Source organism: Eurosta solidaginis, chromosome 3 (genome assembly GCF_040869045.1).
Source record: "Eurosta solidaginis isolate ZX-2024a chromosome 3, ASM4086904v1, whole genome shotgun sequence".
NCBI lineage: Eukaryota > Metazoa > Arthropoda > Insecta > Diptera > Tephritidae > Eurosta > Eurosta solidaginis.
Window position 1 is genome coordinate 29,407,980 of NC_090321.1, and position 15,970 is coordinate 29,423,949.

General features: G+C 35.0%; 1 protein-coding gene across 1 annotated transcript in view; it reads left to right on the forward strand.

Annotated features, from left to right (window-relative positions):
• Positions 1–4,174: 4,174 nt before the first annotated feature.
• The window catches only part of LOC137246299 (general odorant-binding protein 56h-like), a 208,405-nt gene continuing 196,609 nt past the window's right edge, over positions 4,175–15,970 (forward strand). Inside the window, exon 1 of the mRNA XM_067777409.1 lies at positions 4,175–4,180. The gene's annotated coding sequence lies outside the window, so the exon portion shown is untranslated. The remainder of the gene's footprint in view (positions 4,181–15,970) is intronic.

Below are 15,970 nucleotides of genomic sequence, written 5' to 3' on the forward strand. Positions count from 1 at the left end.
GTGTTAAACTGCAGAACCATCATGTCGCAATGGGGTCTATGCCGGTCCACAATGTTTGTAAACAGAGGAACGCCGAAGTGTGGGATATTACCAGCAATACTCCGGATGCTGGTCCTTAACCAATTGATTAGGCGGCTCGACAGAGGACGGCTCGTACTCGCGGCGTAAGCAGATGCTGTTTCAGCCATTACAAGCGGCAGATGTCTACAAGCAACAGCAAATATTTGGCACAACATATGCAACAAGGCTTAAGCTTCGGGAAAACTTGACTGCATGCCGTTAATTAGCGCACAAAGGAATATAAGGTAATCAAAAGGCCGACGAGTTAGCAAAGGAGCGATGAATCGACGGTAGACGTAGCAACCCATTTGGAAGAAAACCAAAAGATGACGAAAGCTGCATATGGTCCAGACAGTAGTGTAAGGCTGCAAAATTTCTAATACCGTGCGCGAATTCTATGACGTTGGACTCACAAAGAGACAAGACTTCAGGCTTACGATAGACATACTAACTGGACATTGCATTTTGCCTTCAAGAATAGCACGTTCTGTGTTTGTGCCGTGCATTGGCCAGGTCAAGACTCCAGCTACTACGGGCGGCAGAGTTGCCAGGCCTGGAGGCAGCAATTCAGCTAGGTCTTAGAAAACTATTTATATTTGTTAAGAGGAGGGAGTTATTATATAACATATGTTATCTTATTGGTGTTTTTCCGTTTGATCGCTAAATAAATTCTGGTATCACTATGGGCACTTTCAGTCTATGTGAGGTCTTCTTCACCGCTAATAATCTGCTAAATCAAGAGGTTGTGGTCAGATTTATGACTGAAAATGTAATCGAAACCAATAACAATTCTTTTTTTTTGCGATTTGGGATTAATGACAGAATTCTATGACCACAGCGCCAGGTATGAAATGAAAATGGTCTTTCTAGATTGTTGTTTCATTTCACATGTTGAATAACAATTCAAACACTTCCCAACCGGAGTTGTGGCTCTGTAGCTTAACAAATATCTATATATCTCCCAGGAATTTTCACTTTCACTCTTGCTTGCCCCACCTCGTTGTTGGCTTGCCATAACTTTATATATATCAGCTGCCTTTCAAAATCCCCACATCACTTATTTGAGGTAAACTCCCTATTATATTGTTATTGTTGTTATCATTGCTTTCCTCTCATTTTCTCGTATGCCTAGGTAATTTAATATTTTTCAGGCGCGTGCCTATTTATTGCATATTCCCAAAAGGTGCCCGCCACAACCAGAATAAATCATGCGTTACAAGCGTGCCACTGCATGCGGTTTGCGGTTTAGAAATGCACCCTTACTACAAAACAATTCCCAAATCTCACATACACGTCGCTTCAACAACTTAGTCCTTGTATTATTTTTTTAGCTTGAAAAATATTCTTAAATAAAACCACAGCGAAATTTAAGTATGGTATTACAATTGATTACTAGTAATTAGTTAGTGATTAATTTTTGTGCAATTAATGTGAAATATGATACACCTTTACGTGAGCACACGTCGGCGTAAAAACTGCATGCAGGAAAAGTTCAGTTGACAACCGCAACAAGTTAAGAACCAATAAATTGATAATGAAGCTCAATAAGGTCAAAGCAGAGGGGTCAGATTTTGTTTATTTTGAGTTACTGAGACCTGAAGCAATATGATTTACGAAGAGAACTATTTGCAATAAACACACAGATTGGCTATGTTGGCAAATATGTGAGCAGACATTTCAAGCAGTCGAATAATTAGCCGCCTCTTCCCTTTAATCACATTTCATGTCATTTCCTTAGCTAAAGGGATGTCCTCGCTGCAGCAATGTATATACAATCTTTACTCACAGATAACTAATGTTGTTGTTCTATTAACGATAAAGGCCATCGAAGATGTTGGGGAGTTTTAGCGATGTTTATGGCCCTTGCCCGTTATATATCCGGTACGTTTCGGTAACAAGCACCATTGAGGCACCAGCCCGACCATCTCGGGAACGATTAAGATCACCACATTAAACCTTCTAGGCCATTCCGCCCCCACCCCTAGTTCCATGAGGAACTTTGGGTCGCCAGAGCCTCTCCTGCTAAATATGTGTATGAGAAATTGATATTGTAACAGGATTCCTATCGCGTAGGTGAGTTGTACAATTAGGTTTCTTGGGCGCTTACCAACCCTTGAATCCCTTTGTATTCTTAAATGACCTTCCAGTCATGCGAGGGCTTGCTACCCTACACAACATAACCTAAACCATATTTGGAATACTGAGAAAAAATTTTTTGTGGTGGGTAGTTGATCTCCTTGAAGCTTTTTTTTTTTTTTTTGTTTTTTTTTTAGACTTCAAAGGAATGAACCGAATAGAATGGGAGAAAGTTTGGGGACTCAATTTAACAGCTTCTTTTTAGGGTTTTTAGTTTAATGGCAGGAGATTTATTCGTATATGCCTGATTATTCCTCTTATAATTCTTTATGTTTCTATTTCACTGCTGCGTGTTGCCATGTGACTTCATTTTTCCATTATTTCATTTTCATTTTTCAAATTCCTTAATTTTTAATTTTCAATTATCTTTACCTTTGTTTTTTGAAGGTACCACGCCAGGTACAAAATGATTTTTATATTAAATTCACACTGATTCCAGCCGGGAATGCAAAAATGTTGTCTTACTTCAGATCAGGGAAGCATTGCATTTCGCAACTTCGCCAGGAACCAACCCTGAGGCCTATTTATATTTCCAGCTCAACCCAATAAGCCCGAATACTTTGTAGCCGAGGGTTACACTGCACGCCCATTCAGATGAAAAGACAAAAACGGAATCTTTTGTAAGCTTCTAGATTGGGCAAAAATAATCTAACAGCTTTTTTTAAGAAATTTTTAAATACTGAATCGATTTTTCGTCATTTCTTGCCAGACGTGACTAAGTGACGATCCGAGTTCGGAATTATGCCATCACCAGTATATTTTTTCCAGTATACAGCAAATATCCTGTTGGAAAAGTAATTAGTTTTAAAAGAAGCTTATACTATTGCTATTTTTTCCATCCTTATCTAATCTAATCTAACTCTCCTAATCTAGATTTCACTTTCATTAACTCTTACAACCACTCCCATTTTTACGCAGTGGGTCACATGCTAATTTCCACTTCAACTCTCGTTCTCGTTCCCGTTCTAGTTTCCACACCAACTCCGACGGCCGTTCCCACTCCGATACTTTCCCACCTCAATTTCTCACATATGGAATCTGTACACCAAATATTGAATAGCTCCTTCAAATAATTACGAAAATGTAGCGAATTTAAATTTTTCGGCAAAAGGGCCTGGGCGCTGGTACTATTAAAAAAGTTTTGTTTTTCTAAACCATTCTTGAAAAACAACGAACGGAAAAAAAATAATTTCGAAATTGGTCAAACCATATTTGAGATTTGACGACACTAACGCACAGCAATTCTTTTCTGATTAATTTCAAATTTTAAACTTATCTTAACAATAAGTATAAATTCTAAAATAATTTCAAATCAAAAGAAAAAAGTTTAAAAAATCTGAAAATAGATATTTAAGACCCTTCTGCAAAAAAAACCAATAAGCTTAAGTAATGAAAAAACACACTTAAGGGTACTTTTGGTCTTAAAACAAACCAAAAATCTAAAAAAAAAAAACAAGTATCGGAAAATTTTAAAATTGTGGGAACTTTTAGTTTCAAAATAAAAAAAAATGTTAAAAAAAATCTTAAAATATAAACTGTCGTATTCACCCCCGGGTTTAAAACATAACTAATAAGTTGACAAGATTCAGAAATCGGAAAGTTCTAAAATTTGTGATTTTAAAACAACCCCAGAAAGTTAAAAAAATCCAAATATATAAACTTATAGACACTTCTGACTTTAAAACAAAACCAAAAAGTTTAAAAACCTAAAAATATAAACTTGTAAACACTTATGGTTTAAAAGCAAAAACAAAAAGTTTAAAAAATTTACAAAATTTATTGACATTTCTGGTTTCAAAGCAAAACCAAAAAGTTTAAAAAATCTAGGATCGCGAAATCGTAAACACGTTGTAAAACAAAGCCAAAAAGTTTAATAAACATCAACATCGAAACTTGTAGAAACTTTTTGTTTTGGAACAAAACCCAAACTTTCAGAATAACTCGAAAAGTCGTAAATAATCCTGCTTTTAAAGCAAAACCAAAATGTTTCAAAAATCCAAAGTTATTAAAATTTTAGGAAGTTCTGGTTATAAAACAGTTGTAACAATTTAACCACAGTAGGAGTGCAGGTTCGGATCCCACTCCCGGGAGAAAAGGCTTTGAAGAGTTTGACAAGGTATAATCGAAACAGCTGTCACCTTGTTCGTATTGAATTCACGTTGTTTAAAATGTTTCCAAACTATTAAATAAATTATAAAAAATTAAAAAATTGTTTCAAATAAATCTTTTCATAGATTTAGAAGTAATGAGGGCAATCTCCGCTTAATTCTTACAAAATACTTAAAACTTACTTTTAAAAATTTTAAAATGTTCTTTGTGAAAAGTGCTGCGATTGTGTTTTCATACAGACTACATAGCTTAGTGGGCAGAGCGCACGGCTCCGATGCAAATTGGAAGGAAAGCTCGGCCATATACTTCCCGCAGGTATGTATATCCCGCCTTATTTTTTTATTTTTTTGGAATTAAATCAATTCTTTGATAGGACTCAAAGTCTTTAAATTACGCACTCATTCAAAGCTGCTTTCAAAATTTAGCTGGCACGAAATTTACTTCGAACCAGAGGTACGCAAACTCCAGCAGCTCTTCGAAATGGAAAATTTTTGTAGCAGTAAGTGTTTTCAGGAAAAATACTTAAGGAAGTTGTAGCACAGAGTTTATCCAAGAAAAAAAGTGAAAACTGATTCACTGCTTAGTTTGCTGATTCTCATTGCTACGATCTACCGAAATTAGGTCAAGTTTAATAAGTTTTTCTAAGCTCTTAAGGCTACCTCTGCTATAGATCAATGTGTCATTCACGAAATTTTTTTCATAGAATTTTCCACAGATTACGGACTATGAAAAAAAAATACCACTCTAATGTGTATATATATTTACCCAAATATCTTAAAATTAGATTGGTTTGTAACTTTTAAATTTAATTTCCTCTTCCTTTCATTCCTACCGCATTAAGCTATTTATTATTACATTAAAAATCTACATACACAAATAAAATGCGTCCCCCTTTTTCAATTATTTAGCGATTGTCATATAACCAAATAGTAAATTGGATTTAAGCGCCGAATGCTCTGGCAACGCTAATAGGATTACAGCAATAATTTTCAATCAAAAATGCAAACTACTAAGTAACACCCCGGGCAAATAGCAGATGCAGCCACCCAACAGAATCACCACTCAATCAATGACATACCTACATACATACAAATTCGAGCAACCAGTAAAATATACAGGCAATTTATTTAAATTTAACACTATTTTCGTATTCTTTCAGTTCTTATTTGCTTAGCCCTAAAAAAGAAAATCTTTGAAGAAGAAAAAAAAAAAACACAGGAGAAAAGAATTTTAAAGAAAATTTGCTGAGCGTAAAAAAAACATCAAACGCATTTTTGTTTAATCACCTCAGAAAATGTATAAGTAGAAAAGTGTGCAGTGCCATTTGTATGTAATTTAGTTGCTTTAGCATGACGCATCATGACGCTTTATGCGGCAGTTACTCACGAACGTACGTACCAAAAACGTGTCAGCTGACACGACCTATTTTATGAGTGTGCAATGTAAACGAAAACTCACCGACGTGCAACGCCCGTACGTACGTAGCCCGGAACGTAGAAATCAAAACAATTTTGATTTTTTCCGTAAGAACGTGTCAGCTGATCGCTCTCTCACTAGACAGAGTTGCCTAATAAACTTTTGTGCGCTAATTTTTGACCGTTTGCAGTTTTATGCAAAAACACCTAACTAAAGTTTGAAAAATTGTGAAAATAATTCGAAATAATTATGTAAAAGTGCTGATTATAAATATGTAATATATTTATATTTATTTAATATTAATTCCAGCCTTGTACAACATCAAAAATTAAATTGGAAAAAGTTGTTGTTTCCATAAGCATGCATGCAAAATGGTCAATGGCAACAGTGCTTATCTGTAAACAATACACACACAAATATGTTATGTACATGTACACAAACGCACACATTGATTCATACGGGCTTGAGGGTTCGGTCAAACGTGTTTCGTACGACAAACGTCCGTACGTACGGCACACGTCGGTGGGTAATTGCCGCTTTAATGCTTATTATACTCGTATGAGAGCACCCTTTTTTCAATGCTTCATTTTCATTTTTCACACGTTGTACCTTTTTTTGCTCGAATCTTTGCAAATTTGTTGAAACGGAGGTATACATAAAAGGTAATTATATTTATTTTACATAAATACAATTTATTCATATGTCTTTCGTTGTATTGTATTGAAGCGCATATTAGCAGTTTCGATATGTCATTATGAAATAAATGAACAACAATAACAGTAAACACGGTTGCCACATCATGTTTTCATTTGGGATCAAAATTCACGGAAAAAAAGGACCAAATCTCAAAAAAAAGGAATAAATTTTTGTTTTATTTTATTGGTATATAAGGAGGTCGTATTCGTTGTAAAGTACAAAACTTTAGGATGTTTCCATGGTTTCCTATATAAAATTTTACTGGACATAATAAATACTTTGCTTAAATTCAAGGAACAAACAAAAATAAAATGTAGTTCATGGAATTATATTTTCACATTTCTAGATTAGGTGTATGTCGTTCACAAACCTAACGTCGTGAACCTAGATTTACTGACAAAGCTTTTAGTTCCAGCATTATGTTGTTGGTTGCAATGAAATAAAATGTATAGCGCAGTTAAATTTTAGTAAGGAAGGGTTCAAAAATTTGCGTTCTGGTCGAACCATGTCGAAAACTCCGTAGAGCATAAATGAAACTAAGCAATTTTGTTAGTTCTATTTCTATAGATGCTTACTTTTTCTCTTAACGTTTAAACTATATATCATAGCCTAGATTCAGTAAATGTGAGTTTTGATACCTGGTATCAGGGGTTAATGCTAGCACCTACGGGGAAAATTTTACGCAAAATATTTCTTGCAAAATCAAATCTCTTTTGCATTTGCTTCAAAAGCTGAATATAAAAATAACATTTTTTAATCGCATTCGTTGTACATTTATAAAGTTATCGCCTTCAAGAAGTATTTCTGCCTTCCAGTTAAAATATTTCTTGTGCTGGGTGAAAAATATTTAAATATCGACGTGCTTTCACAAACTCTCCATATCTCTCGGTAGGCTTGAATGAAGTAAGTGGCAAGTACACTTCATATAAAATAAATTAGTTTCATTCTTTTACTTAGTTTTCAATTCATTAAACTCCTCGCTTCATCAGTTGCAAGCCTTGTCAAATTTCTTAGAGGCGCAATTGCATTTGAAATGCATACTTTTAGCTCTACTAGTGACAAAAATCTTTCACTAAATGTTTAATAACCGATGGAAATATCTAGTCATTATTATTATAAATATTAAACAAGAGTTTTTTTCATAAGTCGGCTGTTTCATCAACAATGAACGACAGTGTGTTTGCCAAAACTTTTCTTTTTAATGCCTCGCCTAAATTATTTCCTAGGTGAAATGTCACAGTTCTCGTACATTTTTATTGACTGAGCAGTTCTTTGTGGTGAGAAATCCATTCAACTAAATTCAAAATTATATGTGGGTTAACGAATGTGCTGCAAATTTTTTGGACAATATTGTGAATTTTTACCTGAGTGAAAAAGAAAGAAAAGTACCAAAATCGTGGCAACTGCCTAAAAAGGACAAAAATTGAAGAAAATGGACCAGTGGACCAAATGGGGTTGGTAGGGACCGTTTTGGGCAAAATGGACCCAAAGTGGCAACCATGACAGTAAAGCAAGAAGTTGAAGTAGAAAACAGCCACACATCAATAAATAGCGCATATAACTCAGGCATATATGAGATGAGGCAGTGAATATAAGATGCAGAGATGTAAACAGAAATAAAGTGCGCATATGTTCTTATATAAACCTCACATGCATCTATATAGAAACGAGTAATAAATAAGCAATTATTCGAGAAGGCTCTTCGTGAAAATTCTAGACTCTGCGAGAAATAGGCGAGCAATGCAACTGAGCGTATGAAAGCAGCGCAAGCTAAGGAAAAGTCAAACAGTTTGATTTTGAAACGTTGTAAGTGAAGTATGCAAGTAATTTAATTGTGAAGTACTACTACCATAGTAGTGTTGGAAATGAACATTTTTCTATAATGAAAATTTGAGTTTTTTTCGACAGTTCAGCGATTCGAACAATCACTGAAGGAGCACATTTTTAAAGATTCTCTTGTGATGCCTTACAGTTTAATGATCGCTTGTAGGAATAACATCTTCGGTTTAATAAATATACTTACTTACATATATGTTTCTAAAAATGTAAATATATAGAGGTGACTGAATGAAAACTTTTCTTTTTAAATTTATTTTATGAATTAAAATCTTTTAGAAGAATTTAATCAATAACGTTACTTAAATGTATTTTCAGAAGCCATTTAACTCTTTCTATGCAAATTGGCTACGGATATTGTAATTGATATAATGTATGCTAAGTTGCATGTGCCGGTACCAATAAAAGTATTTAAGCAGCTTTGTCAACTTATATGTAAAGTTACCTTTGTTCTGGTTAGCAAATGTATGTTGTACTCATTGAAAGATAATAATGAAACCGCAATAAAGATATGCATGTTGAAGTATCAGTTAAAATACAAGTAAATGCATGTCACGATAACCTCCGAACAGATTTTAGGACAAGCTTCTCTTTCAAATTACGCAAGACAGATAACTTTTCACTGGGAAGCTTTTTGTGGCAGAAATACATTCGGAGTGCTTACTAATTCCCTACCGAGGTCAAGCCAGCTTAGAAAAACTTGTTTCTAATTGAAAAAACTAGTTTCTAAATGTTTGATATTGCTTTGCTGGGAGCTTGAACCCAGATTCTAGGCGCAAGGCGCTACCACCACAGCACAGCGGCCGTCAAGTATCAGTTACAACTCTTCTTTTAGCAGCATAACTACACCTTGATGACATAATCTATTATAAGGGCCTTCGTTCTCAAGGCAGCCGGTTCTATGTACCGGAGCGACTCGGGATTTTTCTCGACCAAGAGCTGTCATTTCAGCGTAACCCCATTTAATTTGTTGCGTCCTTGGTCGCACCTTGGATGGGGCAAAGCACTGCTACAACAACAACAACAACAGAGCGTACACTTACTGGCGTAAGCTGATGATATTGCTGCTATTGGCTGTTGTTGTTGTTGTAGCGATTAGAACACTTCCCACAGATAGGTGAAGTTGGAAATTGGGTTTGGAGAAGCTATGTATTGCGCTGGCAACCTGAAAGGGCTGCGCTACACAAACCTCTTGAATCCGGTATTTTAGTCGCCTCTTACGACAGGTATACATACTGCGGGTATATGCTTAGCCCCCTAGCCCGCTAGGGTGCTGCTTTTTTTTTCGGAACGACACTATCAATGGCACAACGCCGAGCCGGTTTGTTTCGAAACCAAATTTGACAAGAGATGACGGAAAATCGTTCCAATATACATCAAAAATCATACTCTACTGGTCGCTCATCATAACTGTCCTGATGTATACCTCGGAATCATGAACGGTGTCGGGAGAAGATAAGATGGCGCTTGGAGTGATCGTAAGAAAAGCTCTCCGGAAAATGTATGGTCCTGTTCGTGACGGGTATCGAAATAGGTATAATGATGAGCTGTATGAATTTTACATAGATATTAATATAGTGCAGCTTCGCTGGGTAGCTCATATAATGCGAGTGGATGAAGCTCTTCGGCCAAGAGATTATACCAGCCGACACTGCAGTTTAAAAGCAGAGGAAGACTTTACCTTCCTTGGTGCTTCCAATAGGCGTCAGTTATCGCGTGACTTGCTATAAAACGGCCAATATCGCTTAGGCGGTTAAGCGCCAATTAATAATGATGAAAACACATTTACAGCCAGCGTATTTGTAAACATACATGCATACTTACATATGTAAATCTACAAAATTTCCAAAATTCAAATGACCTTAACTCTTTATTTCAGCGTTTAATTTGCGGTCAAACGTTATTAATTAGGCAAACAAAATACACATACATGTTACACACGTACATACAAGCTTACTCACTTAATAATATATGTACTTCTTAGCATAATGTTGTGGTTAATCGTTTCACCTGGGCGAACTCTTTCCAATTTGCTAAGTGCTTTGTACATCGTCGGTTCGATATATACTTCTACATACATACATACACCCATACATACTGACACGCATTAAATGTGTGCACTATGCTTATTAAAGATTTCGTAGGTGTTGCCACAGATGGTTTTGTAGTGGTAGTGGTCAGCTGTTTTCAGCTTTCACCTTTTTTTGTTATTTGTGGTCCCTTCTAAATCGATTCCCACTCCCTTTTTATACTCTTCCTACTCTTTTTCATTCATCTGCTTAGCTGAAAGTCATTATCATTTTGTTATATGTATTATATGCACATATGTATGTATGTATGTGTGTTATAAGTAATTGATTAGATGAGTTAAATGTGGCTTTAGCCACATATTAATTGTTTTCAAGTGCCGATGTTGTTTTTGTGGCTGCAATTGCCATTTTGCCTATCGATCGTCAAAGGCTTATCAAATATTAATGTTGCTTGTGTGGCAAATGGTTTCTTGTATTAATGAGCATTAAGCGTCTTTGTAAATGGATATCCATATTAGTCGCTAAGTGCTCCATTTAATGGGATTTTTAATGAGGACGCATTTGTTGTGCCATTTCTATATACACATGTATTTGTTTAAATACTTTGTTAGTACTTCAGAAACCCGTATTTGACTAATTACAGTCTTAGAACAACAATTGAGGGTTTAGCTTTGGCCATTTCTTAAACACAAGTTTTTCGTAAAATTAGTATATTATTAAGTGGGCATCGATGCACTGCGACCTTTTATAGATTTATTGTGCTTGACCTTTCAGCATATTACTCTATGTATGTGGAGGCTTTTAATGTATTTAAATACCACATCAAGTGAGAGAGTCTTTTCCTATATTGGAGAGACCTTTCCTTGCCAGAGCGACGTATTCGCACAGAGTGTGATCTATCGTTTCATCCTTAAACTCACAAAAGCTACAGATTTGTCCTTAGGATAGATTTAATTAACTTAAGTTATATCGCAGACTACACTGTACCGTATGGTCCTGGTAAGATTTCGTCCTCTCTGGTTATATTAATTGGTATGGCTGATACTTATCAACAATTCGGCCTGTATATTGTATTCAATCCATTGTTCTCTTTGTTTCCACGTTACTTGTGGTTTTCATAGGGAATGCCATTGTGAGAACATATAAAGGCTTTGGAGCTTAGAATGCTGATATAACACGCAGCTGGCAAGGTACTTAATCTGCATGTTCACTATCTTAATGTCTCTGATATCCGGGAAACCGCCCTAAAACCCCCTGTTTCTGGCTTTTAGATCATTTAGGACTCCTTTGCATTCATTCCTTGCCTTAGAAGTAATTATGTATCGGACATAATGAAGATACTCCACGAAGATAAGCTTATTCGTAAGCATATCTACCTCAAACTTCTATTCCATGGATTTCCGACTGAAAAATAGTGGGATGAGCGAGAGCCTCTCAGTTATTAGCTTCAACAGATATCTTAGATATTCGCGTTTCACATTATCGAATTCATGTTTCTCTTTTTCTACTTCTTGTAGTGATAAAGACATCCCCTGTACGTTTGGGAAGTATTGCCGATCATGCGCGCCTTTTTTCCGGTTAATGATCTGATATGATATGTTAATTAGGATCACTACGATACTAGCCTGCCCATCTCGAGAACATCTTTGCTCACGTCATGAGTGAATCCAGAATGTAAGCGTTGGTAAGGGTAAGCGTAATGGTAGCCCTTGAGAATAGTATGCTATATGGGGGAATACAGTATGCAAAGGTTAAATGTAGTCGTAATGTGAGAACAATGTACGTGGGAGAGTTAATATGAGCGAAATCAGACAGCAAATCAAGGCAAGTAATGGAAAGAAAACTACAATAAGAAAATGAGAAAGGAAATGAAAGGATAGGACGCAACGTAAAGGAAAGAAAGCAAGAAGAAAACAAAGAACTTTAATAGAAACGGGACCGCGTTTTATAAATTTGTTATCGAAATGTTAACGGGTGTTATCGATTTTTTATCGACGAAGTATTCAGTCTACACTATAGACGATTTGTTATAAATTTGCTATTAAAGACAAAGGTTATCAATAAAGGAGTTAAGGATTTTGTGCATATGGTCTAGCATCATTGCATTACAAATTTGTGGAGCATATTTTTTACGATACACTAACAGCATTTGCTACGTAATGGCAAATATGCAAGATCAAAACCGTAGTTTATTTTTTTCAATAGTAAATCAACAACTGTCAAAGCAAAACAAAATATGCAAAGAAAAAATCATAAATTAAAAAAATTGTTCAGGATATGTAGCTTTCATTTGCTATAGCGATGTTTCCAACATCAAATACACAGAATGCTGAACACCCTTAATGTGTTACCCATTTTTTGTTCAAATTGAATGATTTATTTTCGACTTTTTATTAAAAATGTATCGATATTTTATCAAAAACACATCGGTTTATTTTATGAAAGCTGTCGATTTGTTATCAAAAAGTTATAGATGTATTATTGAAAACATATCGATTATTTATCGAAAACTATCGATTTTTTTATATTTTCCTTACATTTTTTTTTAAATTTTTCTTTTAAAAAAATTCGATAGTTTTCGAAAATATATCTATAAATTTTGACTATCACAAATAAATCGATAGGTTACCAAAAGCCGACTATTTATTATCGAAAATATCTCTATTTATTTATGGGAAATCTTTCAATACGGTATCAAAAAGTTATCGATTTGCCATCGCCAAACTATCGTTTTGTTTGGAATGTTTACAATTTGCTATTGGCATGTTCCCGAAAAATTATTGATTTATTATCGAAAACTTAATCGATTTGCTATCGAAAACTACAGAATTCGTAAAAAACAAATCGACACTTTATTGAAATTAACTACCGTAAATATTTCTTTAAATAAAAAATGTTCGATAATTCTTAAAATGTAAGCGATTTCCTATCGAAAATTATAGATTTGCTTGGAATGTTAACAATTTGGTGTCGGCAGCTTATCGATTTGTTAAGGAAAATGATTGATTTTTTATCGAAAGACTATCGACTTGTTATCAAAAATGTATCATTTTTTCGATAAGTTATTGTGTGATTACCGAAAAATTACTAATTATGAGTGTAGCGAAAATTTGTCGATATCTTATCTAAAGTTATCGATTTGCCATTGAAAATTTGTCGATTTTTTATCGAAGTGCATCCAACTTGTTATGGGTCGAATTACAAATTCTCTGATTCAACGTTAATACATATTTTAAATCATATATTTATTTTTTTCCACATCGGTAACATGTACTTAAATATTCTGACTTATTTAACGTTATATTGAGTTTTTGTAATATGATTCCCTTTAGTCGTTATGAATTTTATATGTTGTACTACAAAAGACAATTTGTCTTACTGTACTAATGTATTTTCTCTTAATAAATGAAATAAACAACCTAAAAATCGATAGCAAACCTCTCCAAATTTGCTGCGGCAAAAAATTAAACAGCACGAATATTGGGCTATATACCAAAGTTAAATATTAAGTATATTTTATACTTAAATATATCGTCAAAGAACTAGTTATTTGAATCCCTAACACCACCTTGTCACGTAACTGGTTTGTGGGAACCACCAATATGCGGAGGTAACTCTAAAGCTGTGGCTGGTAATTTTAAATAGTTTTTTGTAAAAAAAATACATTCAAATAGCAGAAAAAATACATAACAAAACTCCAATATGAAGTTTTTATTCACTTGAAAAAATGGAGCCTCTCTAAATAATCAGACACAATCTGCATTTAATAGCCCATTTAACAACAAAATATAATATTATTTGTACAGCATATATATGTATGCAGGCATTTATGATGAATGACTGTGAAAAAAAATATAGCCACAAATGCTTTTTTAATTTATTTCTAAAAAATCGAAATTACTAGTTAAACTCAACAAACTATATTTAGAAAAAATGTAGTCGTTTTAACAAATGCCCAAAAATAATAAAATGTGCATAAAAGCAATTAAAATGAAATGCAGCGCTTGAATGCAACGATGCAGTTGATTGGCAAAGATTTAACCACAAACGCGTACCTAATGCAATAATATCAGTATGTCACACAAAAATCAAGCCAGCCTACAATAAATAATCAAATTTGGCAAACTAACTGTGCAAAACGTGCCGCTGGAAAGTGCACTTGTACGTAGACCTTCGCGCGAAAGTTTTGGGTACGAATCCACCACAGCTTTATACTATGTGATGCTTCAAATCGAAGTGATTGCCATCCCTAAGTACATTAGAGCTTTACAGTATGAAAGAATATGAGTTACCTTACTTGAATCTTCAACTTCTTCTTAAAAATTAAAATTATTTTTTTCCGGAGAACGCAGTATATTTTATGGCCAAGTTTTGAGGCTTTTCCCGTTATGTTTATATTTGATAATCATTTTGGTATACGCACTTTTTTGCATGGCTTTCGGCCAAACAAGCATGGCCTTCGCTCTCTCTCCCACATAGAGTCTCCACGACAACTTACTATCTAATATAATTCTAGATACTTTGTTTTTCCTGTAGAGCTTTCCTCCCAGCAAAGGCTTCATCCAATAAGGGACCTTATAATTCCTGGTAAATAATACTAAAATAGTTTTTTCGGCATTGGCGGTTAACCCGGACCTAGATGCTCAGGCACATAAATCACGAAGGGGCTGATCCGACAGAGAGCTGATTGTTGGTACATCATCTGCATACGCCGCGAGTTTGACTGGTCCTACGTCGAACTGCAAAAGCAATTTGTCGACAACTAGCATTCACAGCATTGGTGATGGCGGCATCGTGCGGCGTTCCTCTGTTTACAGATTTTGTGGACCCTCATGGACCCCATTGCAACGTGATAATTCTGCAGTTGAGGCTGTATATGATTGCTCTTTTTGAGACATTGTTGAAAGCCCCACCAATGTCTCTATATTCGTCACCACTGGAGAGGAATATGCTTCATTTATGTTTCATTTAATACAACCAAACATATTTTAATCTCGCTAGGGTTTTGAGCTGAAAACACGTCGAACTAAAAGGCCTGTAGACCTTCGGGTGCAGACGACTGGTTCTTGCTGTTTTCGGTTAGAAGACTGCTCGAGCCGTTCTCCAAGCTCAGTTTTATATAATCTTTATTGATTGTTCTTAGTCATTTTACAACCGCTCCACCTCCTTTCTGTTACAAAGCACGTAATACTCCATCGGGAATTGGCGATTTGCACTTGGCAAACGTTTTTGTCGCCCATTAAATTTTGGTATGTGTCACCAACCTTGGTACTGCTCGCTCCGTTTTGGGAGTGTAAACGTTGTTACACAACTCTTGCGCATCATCTCTTTATGGGAAATGTGTTAGGTAGCGCCTCAAGGGAGTTTTCACTACAGTGTGACCATTCTCCGTCGTCCTTCGTCATCAGTGCCAAACACTTAAAATAAGGAACAAATTTCTAAAAAAAAATGTCTTCTCATTGAGGAAGATTTCAATTTAACAATAATGTTGTATAAAACTTTTCATTAATTTGAGGGAAAATTTTTTCATTAATTTTTTCATCAAAAGTACTTAATTGAATATTTCACACAATTCTATACATTATTTCTAATTGCTGTTTTTATGTGCAGGTCCCTTTTCGCTCTTATTTGGAATCCAAATTTATAAATAAAGTTTTGGTTGTAAAGATGGAGATTCGTGCTTGTTG